General features: G+C 43.6%; 1 pseudogene; it reads right to left on the bottom strand.

Annotated features, from left to right (window-relative positions):
* Positions 1-6,256: 6,256 nt before the first annotated feature.
* On the bottom strand, positions 6,257-8,522 carry LOC133923130 (nicotianamine aminotransferase 1-like; annotated as a pseudogene).
* Between the last annotated feature and the right edge of the window lie 3,442 nt (positions 8,523-11,964).

The following is an 11,964-nucleotide window of genomic DNA, read 5'->3' as shown; positions in this document are numbered from 1 at the left end:
TGACCTGTAGAATTTTCTGAAGTTCAGCCGTAAAATGAGAAAAATATTTGGAAATTGAAAACTCAAACTTCGGAGGCGAATTTGGGAATTCTGATTTCGCCGAACCCGGCAAAGCGGGGGACGAACGGATCCGAAACGCTGTTTCGATGCGAAAAACTCTATGACTTTTCTGAAAACGGAGTTCGTATGCGAAAGTTATGCCCGATTTGAGAAACGACTCCGAATTAGAGGACAAAACGGGAAGAAAGTGGGGAAAATATGCGACGGAGGCTAGGGTTTGATGGAAACGGTGGGGGAAAACACACGAACTGGACTCTAACACGACCTAACCAGCAACAAGACCTTGACCAGGACACAAACTCAACACGACGAACTCTGAAACTGAAATATGCAAAAGCTAAAGGCGCGGAAGGGTTGTAGGACAGGAAAAAAAAAACGATATGGCAGTGGACTATGGAACGAAGGCGAAAACACTCGAAACTAAGGGTAGATATGAACCTGACGGTATACCTGAAACTCTGAATACCACTTAATATGAACAAGGGTTCCCGATCTTCCGAAAGGTTCTGGTAACTCTCGATTTGGTGGAAACGAGACACAAGTCGATCCGGCTTCCGAACAACACGATCCGAAACCCCGCAATCGCAGCACCACGTCTCCTCTGGTTATCAACCGGCGTTGCACGGTTGACCTCGCCAAGAAGGCTAAAATCCTTGCCTGCGAATCGAAGAACACAAGCAAGAACAAGGAAGAATGCAACCAAATTGCAGATGAATGATTAATCTCACGAGTTGGGGTCTCACAAACCGACGAAACGGCGAAACTGTTCTTGACAGAATAATCTAAGCAAAACCCAACCCTAATTAGGGCGGCGGCTACTGTATATAAAGGATTAGGGTCGGCCAAGGACCCCTGGACGTGTCCCTAATGGACTCCAACACGATACATGGCCCAACGGACCAAAAACGGTGACGCAGCACCGGGACAGATTCTGGACGCTGACTTGTTTCGACGTTTCCCGTTGAATTAGAAGGAATTTGGACCTCAAACCAACGCCATTGGTTTCCTTATGAAATTATCTTTCCAACCATATGTGAATCGTCGAAAACGGAGTCCGGATGCGTCCTGGACGTCCGTTTTACTGCTCGCTGGTCCTGGAGGTCGAGGCTGATTCGGACTCGAGTTGGACTGGACCTCCTGCTGTTGTTGGACGTCCTAGCTGCTCCTCCACGCCTCCAAGCCTTCCTCTATGTGTCTCCTTGTCCTCTCCATGATTCCTAACCAACACATAATCATTAGGTAGTAATCTATTCTCAAAATTATATAAAGAGTTGCTTAGGAACGAGCTCACCTCTAAATTTAATTGTCGTGCGCGAGCTCTTGTGATTGGACCTTGAAAGTTCAATGGAGGATCATTGTATGTATCCGAGGGAGTGATGTCCTCATCACAATATATAGGCGCGTGTCTCCCGGTCAGTTGCCTGCGGTGTTGTTGGGCATCAGTGCTTCTGTTCCGCTGCAGATATCTTCATAGAAGACAATATATAGGCGCGTGTCAACCGGTCAGTTGCCTGCGGTGTTGTTGGGCATCAGTGCTTCTGTTCCGCTGCAGATATCTTCATAGAAGACAATATATATCAATTGTTGTAAGAGTTTAACGTTTATTTAATAGAAGTATTGCTTTTGTTACTTCACCTGTGACGTCCTTATGTGTGTTGAATATCCTGGGCACACATAAGCCGCATCTGGTTTTGGCCGTTAAAACTGGGTGTGACAAAGGAAGAAAGGGAAAGGAGAAGGAGGCCGGCTGTTGGGCTGAGAAAGAGAGAAGGGAGGGGAAATCAACCCAGGCGAAAAGAGAAAGAGAAAAGGAAAAAGAGAAAAAGAAAAGAAAAGAGGGAGGGATTTTGGAATAATTCAAAATGGAATAATTTGAATTTGGATTTTGACTTTGTATTAAGATCAACTCCATTTGGAATATTTGAACTTTGATTTGGATTTGGATATAGATCCTTGGGAGAGGATTTAAATTTAAGGGATTTGAGCTTAATAGAATCTAAGAGTAGATTTGAAATTGAAAGACATTCAATTTCAAACCTCCACACAAATAACCATAAAAATCTCAATCTAATGCATATGAACCAACTTGCTGAGACTATTTTGAAATTGATTCTAGTGTACTTTGAAACACCTTTGCAACTTAGCACAACGCATAAATATGAAGGTATATATATTTTGGTATATATACATCCACATACCTATTTTCTTAATCTTAGTTAGCTTAATTAGTCCTAAAAAGTTTTAATTTGGAGTGAAATTTGTAATCAATTAGTGTGCTTAACTCGGATGTTACAGTGCTGAAACCAACTGCAACAACGATCGGTGCTTAAATGATGCAAGCGGTCTACGGTGTCAGGTGTCCTCTCCCGACCTACCCAGGGGAACTCCACATCTAGGCAGGAGAAACACCCATAACACCGTTCACATCTCGACTCATTCTCACCACTCATCTAATCAATATCATCAACCCATCATTGTGATCATAGTGTAAGTAATTAGGCCTATGCTCGCGAATAATGAAACATTTCACCGCTCGACTTCTACTGAAGAACCTAAGCATGGCCAAGAAATTTGGTTTGCCTTTGAATTAGACATCATCAAGTTAAAGCCCGGCTACAAGGATATGGAATTCCAATACTCAAGACGGGGAAAATAATGCATCAATATAGGTTCTACCCATACCAAACCCAACAACAACTCGAACTTATACATAACATACATAAAGCATATTTATCAATTTATATCATATGACATCCAAATTATTGGGAGAATTATGCTTAGATTCTTGCCTTGCTGCTCAGGTGATCGCCTAAGGCTACCCGCGTAACACTCACAGAATTCTGATAGATCGGTGTCGCCTTCAACCACGGTCACGACACGCTTTGATTCTTCGTTCACTAAAGAAGACGTGTGCAATGATGAGCATGAATGAAATACACAATGCATGCTACAACATGCATAACAACAAAGCTAAAGGTGTAAGACTTACGGAGGAATAATGAAACTTGCGATCTAAACAACGCCGAAAAAGTAACAGGAGGCTGGAGAGTTCGGGTTCTAGAACCTCCGAGCTATCCTCCGAACTGGGGTCTTGGTTAGCCATTTTCTAATTAACCTGGAACCTCCGGGTGAGTCCGGATACTCCGGGTCAGGCCGGACATTCCAGGTGAGGCTCCAAGTAGGGCTCTCTGCTAACTCCAAAACAAATCTACCTGGACTCTTCAGGTTCTGGTCGAGTTGAGTTTTAAAGTGTTTTTCCTTGGTCAATTCCACTCGCATGTTAAATCTATACTACACAAACATGTATATGCACTATACAAAGGGTTCTAGACTTAAATTACACACTAACTTCGCATGAATTTTGAATACAATTCGATGGGATTTTCACTGGGCTACCCAGACTATCTGGGTTGTCCAGAGAGGTTTCTTTGAGGGGAAAAACTTGGTTGATTTGATTTGCGAGTCTCTCTAAGCCAAAGGGAAACATGTTTGGGAGTTCATAGAGTCTAATACTCACTCACCAACCTAGCAACACAATTCCCAACTCAAATCTCACCTAAATCTTTATTTTAGCTCCAAAGCTCAACAATTCAAGAACTCACAACTTTAGCTCTAAACTCAAAATCAACCAACCAAATAATGCATTCTTGCCATGGGAAGCCTAAGGGACTTACCCACGGTGCTTGTGGAGGTTGGTAACCGTCGGGGGATGGAGGAAACACTTAGAAAGAGGAAGAACATTGGTGCACCTCATTCTTCAACCAAGAACACCAAAACGAGTCAAAATCAGCTTGAATCTTCTGGGAAAACGAAAATGAATTGGATGGATGGGTAGCTTATGAGCTCGTGATTGCGTGAGTACCACATGCATACCTCAAATCCTTCTCTTGAGGTCAGATTTTAGGGAGAGGGAGAGAGTTCTTGAGAGAGGGAGGGAGAGAGGGAGCTCTCAGCTCCTTGGCCGGTTGGGAGCACATGAGTGAGAGAGAGGGGGTGGGTGAGGCAGTTGTTGCCCATGATGGAGAGAGAGGGGTGGTTGGGCCACTCTGAGGGACCCACATGTTAGAGAAACAAGACATTTCCAATGCGATTTCTATTATTTTCTCTCTCGAATTACCTTCTCTCATCCAATTGACTTTAAACAAATTGCACTAGCGTTCTAAAGTAAATTACCCCAAAATTAATCATGACCCTAGTGATGCATAATTAGAATTAATTACGTGATTATGGTTTCAAGATGTGATAGGTCTTCCCTTCCGTGCCCAGCCTACCCAAGCGTCCAGCCTCCCTCGCACCAACCGACCTCGCCTACCTTCGCCCAAGCCTACCTCTACGCCATGACCTGTCTTCCAGTCTACGCTAGATCCACTCAACGTGCGCGGCTAATTGAGCCCCTTGTGCATCGCGACCGCCCCCAACGAGATCCCGACGTCCACGCTGCCCCTGCACTGAGTTGTGCCAGATCTCACATCCGCTTGCCTTGACCTCCCGATCCGGCCACTATTGGGCTCCCATCCGCCTTGGTGGCTCCGCCTCGTCCTGAACCCGGCCGAATCCGCCACTCGCCTCGGTGGTGGGCATGGGGGTGTGCTCGTCGCCTCTAGCCGACGCCCTAGCTCACCGGTGCATGGAGAGACCAGCTGAATCAGTCACCTCCCAGACTGGATCCACCTGCCTCCTCTTCGATTGGACTATGTCGCCCCCACATTCATCGTCCTACTCCTGGCCGCCGCTAGAGGCACCCGCACGACGTCTAGCCCGCGTGCTTTCTCTATCACTCCTGCCCATCGAGATAATGGTGGTGGTTGTTGGGCTTATGATGAGTCATTGTTGTCCTACTCCTTTTGGGTCACACATGAGCTGATCCAGATTTTTGCTAAGCTTCTTCTAGGCCCGGTGATGATATTTGGTTAATTCTACTGTTGTTGCTGTTATTAGTATCCTTGCTCTTGCTAGTGTCTTAGTCTTATCTTAGGGTCGTGTCTTCCACTGCGTCCATCCAAGTTTCGGTCTCTTTTTGAGTTCGCCTATGCCATACGAGTCCACATATTCCTTCATCCATTAGTCGATTTCTTTCTAGTCGATCTTGATGCAACTTAGCCATCTAGATCTTTATGTGGCTTTAGTGACTTCTTTTGTTGTCTCACTACTTGTCATTGTTGTGTTTGCAATTCTTGGTTTAGAGCATTCTTGTATTATCTTAGTCTTTTTGTAGCTCTAGTGACAATTTTATTTTTCGTCTTGCTACTCATAGTCGCTTTGTTGTGATTCTTGATCAAGGGCATTCGTCATCATCACAACTCTACTCTTGTACTTCGTTTACATTTCTTCGGTTTGATTCGACAGGATTACAAGGCTCCGCTCTACGACGGCTTTGAATAGTTTTTAAATATATTAGTTTAAGTTTATTACTTAGTGTCATCTCTTTCAAATGCAACGCTATTGTATATACCTTGCATTTGGGAGGGGGTAAGGAATATATAGTCTTTATCCATTACATATAGGTTAGGTTACTAGAGTTCTTATCATATACTTCTTTTGTACTCTATATATTGCACTTAGGGGCTGCTATTGAATACAAATTGCTATTCCAAACAGTAAGTTGGTGGTGAATGGCTATATGTAAAATATTGGATAACTTTGGGGGTGAAGAAGAGTAATAGGGTAGGATACTTTTGGTATTTTCTTATGATAATTTTGTAAGTGGCCATTCCTCAATAACTCTGAATCACTCTAATCGATGCCGAAGATACCAAACAAAAGCCATCCCCCTCCCTCCTTGCAAATTCAAAACCCTTAATGAGTTATTGAATAGATACCTTTGTAGTGATAAATTTGTTCTCTAAACAAATAGTAGCGCAGTTGGTCCCCATCAATTTTTTTTCTTTAAGCTTTGCTACTAAGACTCTAATGATTTGTCACAAAATACGACCTTTTCATGGAAATATCTATTTCACAATCGTCACACTTTTAAATGATCTTAAAATAGAGGAAAAAACATTGCAGATGTAAAAAATATATGCAACCAAAATAATAAAGTACTTATTTTTAAAACAGAGGACCAAGGTGATTCAAAGGTACATTTATACGCTTATGTAATGACTTTATTAATTCTCAGGAAATTCAAAGTTCCACATTTGTCGATGATACAATGGAAAACATTGGAACTGAGCAATAACTTTGATCTCAGGTACAATTAAACGCCATTAAGCAAATTCTTCTCCTTATGCTTTTGGCAGAAAGATTATATCCTCTCAAGACCATCTAGAAGAGAAGACAAATCAATGGCAAAAGTTATGCGGACCCAGTTTTCCATTCCTAGAACACTCTCTGCATTGGAGGAACGCATGTCAGTATAAGGAGATCGATGTGCATATCAATTATAAATGAGAACCATTACTAGTATTTAGAAAGATTATACTAAATCTCTAGCCTAAAGTATTAAATACTTAAGTCTACTCACTAAAAACCTTAATCTCCCCAATTATCCAATAGTTTATATCTCAATCTCTTCTTTGGTAAGTTATCAATATCTATGTTGCTAAAAGGAGAATATTACTCATGTGAATATTAGTGCATCACCATGTTACATTTTTCTCATGTGGTTAAAAGATGATTTATGATTGCATTTCATCAGGAGTGCATTGTTTCATATCATTTCTAAACACAATCAGTTAAGCCTTGGGAAAACTAACTATTGTAAGCAATGAAGCTAATCCTTGAAGCATACAATGGGTAAAACACGAAATGAGCCTTCTCAGATATAACTTTTCCAAAAGTATATACATCTCTACCTGGGCACAAAATCACCGACTCTTCTTTTGCCAGCTTGCAGCAAAAGTCAATATCATCATGGATCCCCTCCAAAAGATATAAGTTCAATTTCACCTGTTTATGAGATCTCAATGTAAGCAAAATGACAAACAAGCTTCTAGAGTATAGGTTAACATGACTAGTTTTGATGACAACTTCCAATGTACAGATAATTCCTAAAAAGAGTGAAATTAAGCTAATCTAGTAAATTGAAATTTCAAGTATAATCACTTCTAGGTGTCAGTTGTGCTAATACAATCCCATTTTTTCTATTTTTCGTATTACTATATTTATTCTTTTAAACATCTAGTAACATGGTCTAAACGATTACTTACCATCACAAACATGGATCCTTCTAGCTTGTGAGGACAAGTGATGCATTTGATGCCCTTTATTTCTCTATAACATTTCTCTAATGTTTCCGCTAGCAAATTGATGATCCTCTTGAAAAAAATCTTCCTTTGTGTTCTCAAGAATATGTGGAACTGCTCCCTAATCAATCCAATAATAACTGTTAGTTATCTTGAGATATAATCCATAAGAAAATGCTAACAAGTAAAGGAACAAAGCTGTGTGAGAGCATGCGTACAAATAGAGATAATTTCCCATTTTTCAGCCCTCGTATGAAACTAGGTATATTTTCCCTAAAATGATATTGCACTTTTCCTACCACATATCACGTGGCTACAAACTATACACTTGGAAGTGAAATAACACAACTCAGAATCTATCAACTATTACTTTGCTACATTTTCAAATGATGAAAAAGATTATTTCACAAGAAGATATTATTATTACAAGAATCTACCACATGTTTGCATAGAATCATCTCTAAATATTTAAAATGGAGGACTACCACAGCAATCTGGAGGGGAGAAAAGTACAAGCCAGATATTAACCTGAATGAAAGTTGCAGGATCAGTTGAAACGTTAAGGAAGTTTGTGATTGACATAATAATCTGCAAAACATTGGTAGCTAGCGACAGCACATGAACACTTGAAATAAGGACGTGTGATGAGTTAATGATTTACCTTAGTTTCTTGTAGAATCTTCTTGGGATCACATACTGCTACCCAACCAAGACACCACCCAGGGACTATCCATCTCTTTGACAGTGATCATATGGTCAACACAAGGGCAATGTGTCCTAAGACACCCATGGGGACAAAAGGGGAGCTCCCAAAAACCAAATTGCGATATACTTCATCAGCAATAACTAATATCCCAAGCTTCCTTGCCACCTCCGCAACCTAAATGACATAAAAAATTACATGTTTATCTTTGCTAATACTTCAAATAGTCGAAGAAATAAAGCAACCATACCTTTGCTAAATGCTTATATGTATAGATAGGTTGTTTGGGTTTATGATGACCATTGCAGTGGTGTTCTTGTCGGCAATAGACTCCAGGGAGTCCACGTCGATTTCCCATCTCCTTTTAGGAATCAGGTCGAAATGGCAAACTTCCAAGTTGTTGTATGTGGCACGTGCCTCGTAGTTCGGATAGCTTGGTTTCGGGAGCAATATGTTGGTGCCCGATTGCGCAAGAACTATGATGACAACCTCAATGCCTTGAGTGCCTCCGACGGTCAGGAGATATCACCGCTTGATAGCTTGTATGGGAGGTCACACGACAGGTGCACCGCCATGTTAAACAACGTGGACTCTAAGACAATTAGTAAGCGTATCGTGGCTGTTAAACCATATTCGGCAACAACCATATATCAGTGATTTGGTTGCCTTGTAGTGCTGATCTGATTTGATTGGATCTGATCCTCTTGTTGTATCATCTTGTACTTCAAGCGATCTTTTTGTATAAATATCAGATGCGATCGATGGTATTGTTAGACAGCATAATACAAACCTATTGATCTCTCTTTGTTTATATGGTACCAGAGCCGAGATCTGATCATGGCTCCATCTGCTCCTGCCCTCGCTTCCCAAACCACCGGTGCCATGATCTCCACCAACTCACCAGCCTCATCTTCCCTGCCATTGCTCACTAGTTTTGTTACGATGAAGGTTGATCAGGAGAATTATCTCCTATAGCATGCCCAATTCATTCCTACACTCCACACCCATGACCTCATGGGCTTCATGGATGGGACACACCCTGCTCCGACAAAGACGATCGCTGCTACGACTGAAGGCGACTCTGCTCAGGTCATTAATCCTAAGTACACGACGTGGTTCCGGCAAGATCAACTTGTCCTCAGCGCCATCCTCTCCTCGCTGACGCCCGACCTCCTTGGGCACATGATGTTCCTCCTGGCGGCAGCACAGGCGTGGAGCACACATGAGCGTATGTTCGCCTCACGCTCGAGGGCTCGCATCGTCCATCTCCGCGTACAACTAGCCATGACGCAGAAAGATGACATGTCCATGGGGGAGTACTTCTAATGTATGAAGTCCCTCGCTGACATCATGTCCTCGATTGAACACCCCCTGAACGAGGAGGAGACGGTCTCCTACATCATCGCGGTACTCGGCACCGCCCACTACGACGCGCTCATTACCAACCTCACTTCACGCGAAGACCTCTCCCTCGGTGACCTCTATGGCCAGCTCATCAGCTATCAGACACGCAACAAACCTCTCCCGGCCCAGCAACATTTTTAGCACTCTACTAATCAGGCTGTACGTGGGGGACAGGGTGGTTTTGGCCGAGGAAGAGGAGGTTGTGGCTCCTAGAGTCCTAGCGGCCCTAGCGGTGGCAACAGCGGCTATGGTGGCAATGATGGCCGCGCTGGAGGTGGTCACGGTGGTGGACAAGGCGACCGCGGTGGGCGCGGCAAGTCGGCCTGTCAAATCTGCAAGACATACGACCATGACGCGCTTCACTGTTACTCTAGCTTCGACCATGCATACCAGTCGGAGACCAAGTTGGCCGGGCACGTCCAAATCGGCGGAGGCGAAGACTACACCAACTCCTACCAGGTCGACACCAATTGGTATACAGACACAAGCGCCACCGATCACCTCACCAACAATCTTGATCGGCTGAGCGTCCGTGATCGTTACAAGGGAGGAGATCAAGTCCAGGTTGCAAACAATGCAGGTTTGTCTATCTCTTACGTTGGCAATTCTACACTTCTTGGCTCAATTTGTCCATTGCATCTTAACAACGTCTTGCATGTTCCCCACATTAGCAAAAATTTCCTTTCCATCCACAAATTAACCAGAGATAATGATATCTTCCTTGAGTTTCATTCGGATTGCTTCTTCCTTAAGGACCGAGCAATGAAAGCAACACTGGTGGCCGATGAAAGCCGTGGCGGCCTCTACCCTGTGCCATCCATCCAACGACATGCCTTCATCACCACCACACCCTTATCGAACTTGTCACAGACGACTCGGTCATCCATCCTCATCCATCGTCCACTCCATCCTTTGATCAAACAACCTAATAAAGTGCCTCATGTTTGTGATGCATGTCAACAAGCCAAGGCTCGTCAACTTCCGTTTGAGTCTTCTACTCGCATGTCTACCTCACCTCATGAACTTGTTCATTCAGATGTGTGGGTTCTTGCTATAAACTTAGTCAATGGTCATTCATATTATGTTAGTTTCCTAGATGATCACAACAAGTTTTTATGGGTTTATTTCTTGAAACACAAGTCCGATGTAGAACATGTTTTTTTTATCAATTCCAAAAACGTGTTGAGTTACAACTTGGCAAAAAAGATTTGTTCTGTTCAAACTAACTAGGGGGGCGAATTTTAAAACTCCACCCTTTCTTATCCAAACTTGGCATCTCCCATCGCGTGTCTTGCCCGCATACACATCAGCAAAATGGTGCTATCGAAAGGAAGCATGGACACATTGTTGAAACTGGCCTAGCCCTCCTAGCACACTCCTTCATGCCATTACGTTTTTGGGATGAAGCTTTTTCCACAGCTTGTTATCTTATTAATCGCATGTCCACTCGTGTTCTTAAGAACTCTACACTGATCCAAAAACTTTTCCCTAGTCCAGTTGATTATTTAGAGCTTCGCGCATTCGGTTGTGTATGTTGGCCTAACCTACGCCCGTACAATAACCATAAGCTATCCTTTCGTTCTCGCCAGTGTACCTTCATTGGCTATAGCAGCATCCACAAAGGGTAGAAATGCCTTGATAGAGTAACCGGCAGTGTTTATGTGTCACGAGATGTTGTTTTTGATGAACACGTATTTTCGTTCTTGACTCCTGAACACATGCCGCCATGCATCTCTAAAGAAATTCTTCTTTTGTCATCCACTCCTATCGAACCCAGTGTGGAAGAGCCATCATATGCAGATAAACAACCGGTTTCTGTGGCTAACCCTAGTTTTCCAGTACATGATCATGTGCATGCAGATCCTTATGAGGCTCCAACTCCCGACTTGCCTCCCCGTGCTCCCAGCTCCCCCGACGTGGAATAGCTGCATGGCCCCAGTACGCTGCATGGTGCTGTAGCGGACGTCCCGGACGGCCCCGATCCTGCGCCCGGTGAACCGACCAACACAGATGTTCGCACTCGGCTACGTGATGGGATTCGAGTCCCTCACATTCTCACGGACGACACGATCTTCTACACCCCCACCAAATGTGGTTTCGCCACTATCACCGAGCCATCGACTGTCGCCGATGCCATGGCCACTCCAGAATGGCACAACACCATGGCTTTGGAGCATGCCGCTCTTCTTCAGAGCGAAATGTGGAGTCTCGTTCCTCCCCGGCCCGACCAAAACATCATCGGTTGCAAATGGGTTTACAAGGTGAAGCAGAAATTGGATGGCACTATTGATCGCTATAAGGCTCCTCATTGCCAAGGGCTTCACTCAATGCTTTGGCATTGACTACAACGACACCTTTAGTCCCGTGGTCAAACCTACGATGATTCGGCTCATTCTCTCCCTTGTGGTGTCTAACTCCTGGAACCTGCGTCAAGTGGCTATCTAGGACGCCTTTCTGCACAGGGAGATTGAGGAAGAATTATACATGCAACAGTCACCTGGATATGTTGATCCAGATTGATCACACTTTGTTTGCAGGCTTCACAAGTCTCTCTACTGGTTAAAGCAAGCTCTGCGAGTATGGTACTCCACACTCAGTCAAAAGCTTTAGAAT

The sequence above is a fragment of the Phragmites australis genome, chromosome 6, assembly GCF_958298935.1.
Source record: "Phragmites australis chromosome 6, lpPhrAust1.1, whole genome shotgun sequence".
Classification (NCBI taxonomy): domain Eukaryota; kingdom Viridiplantae; phylum Streptophyta; class Magnoliopsida; order Poales; family Poaceae; genus Phragmites; species Phragmites australis.
This window is presented reverse-complemented; position numbering and strand designations above follow the sequence as displayed.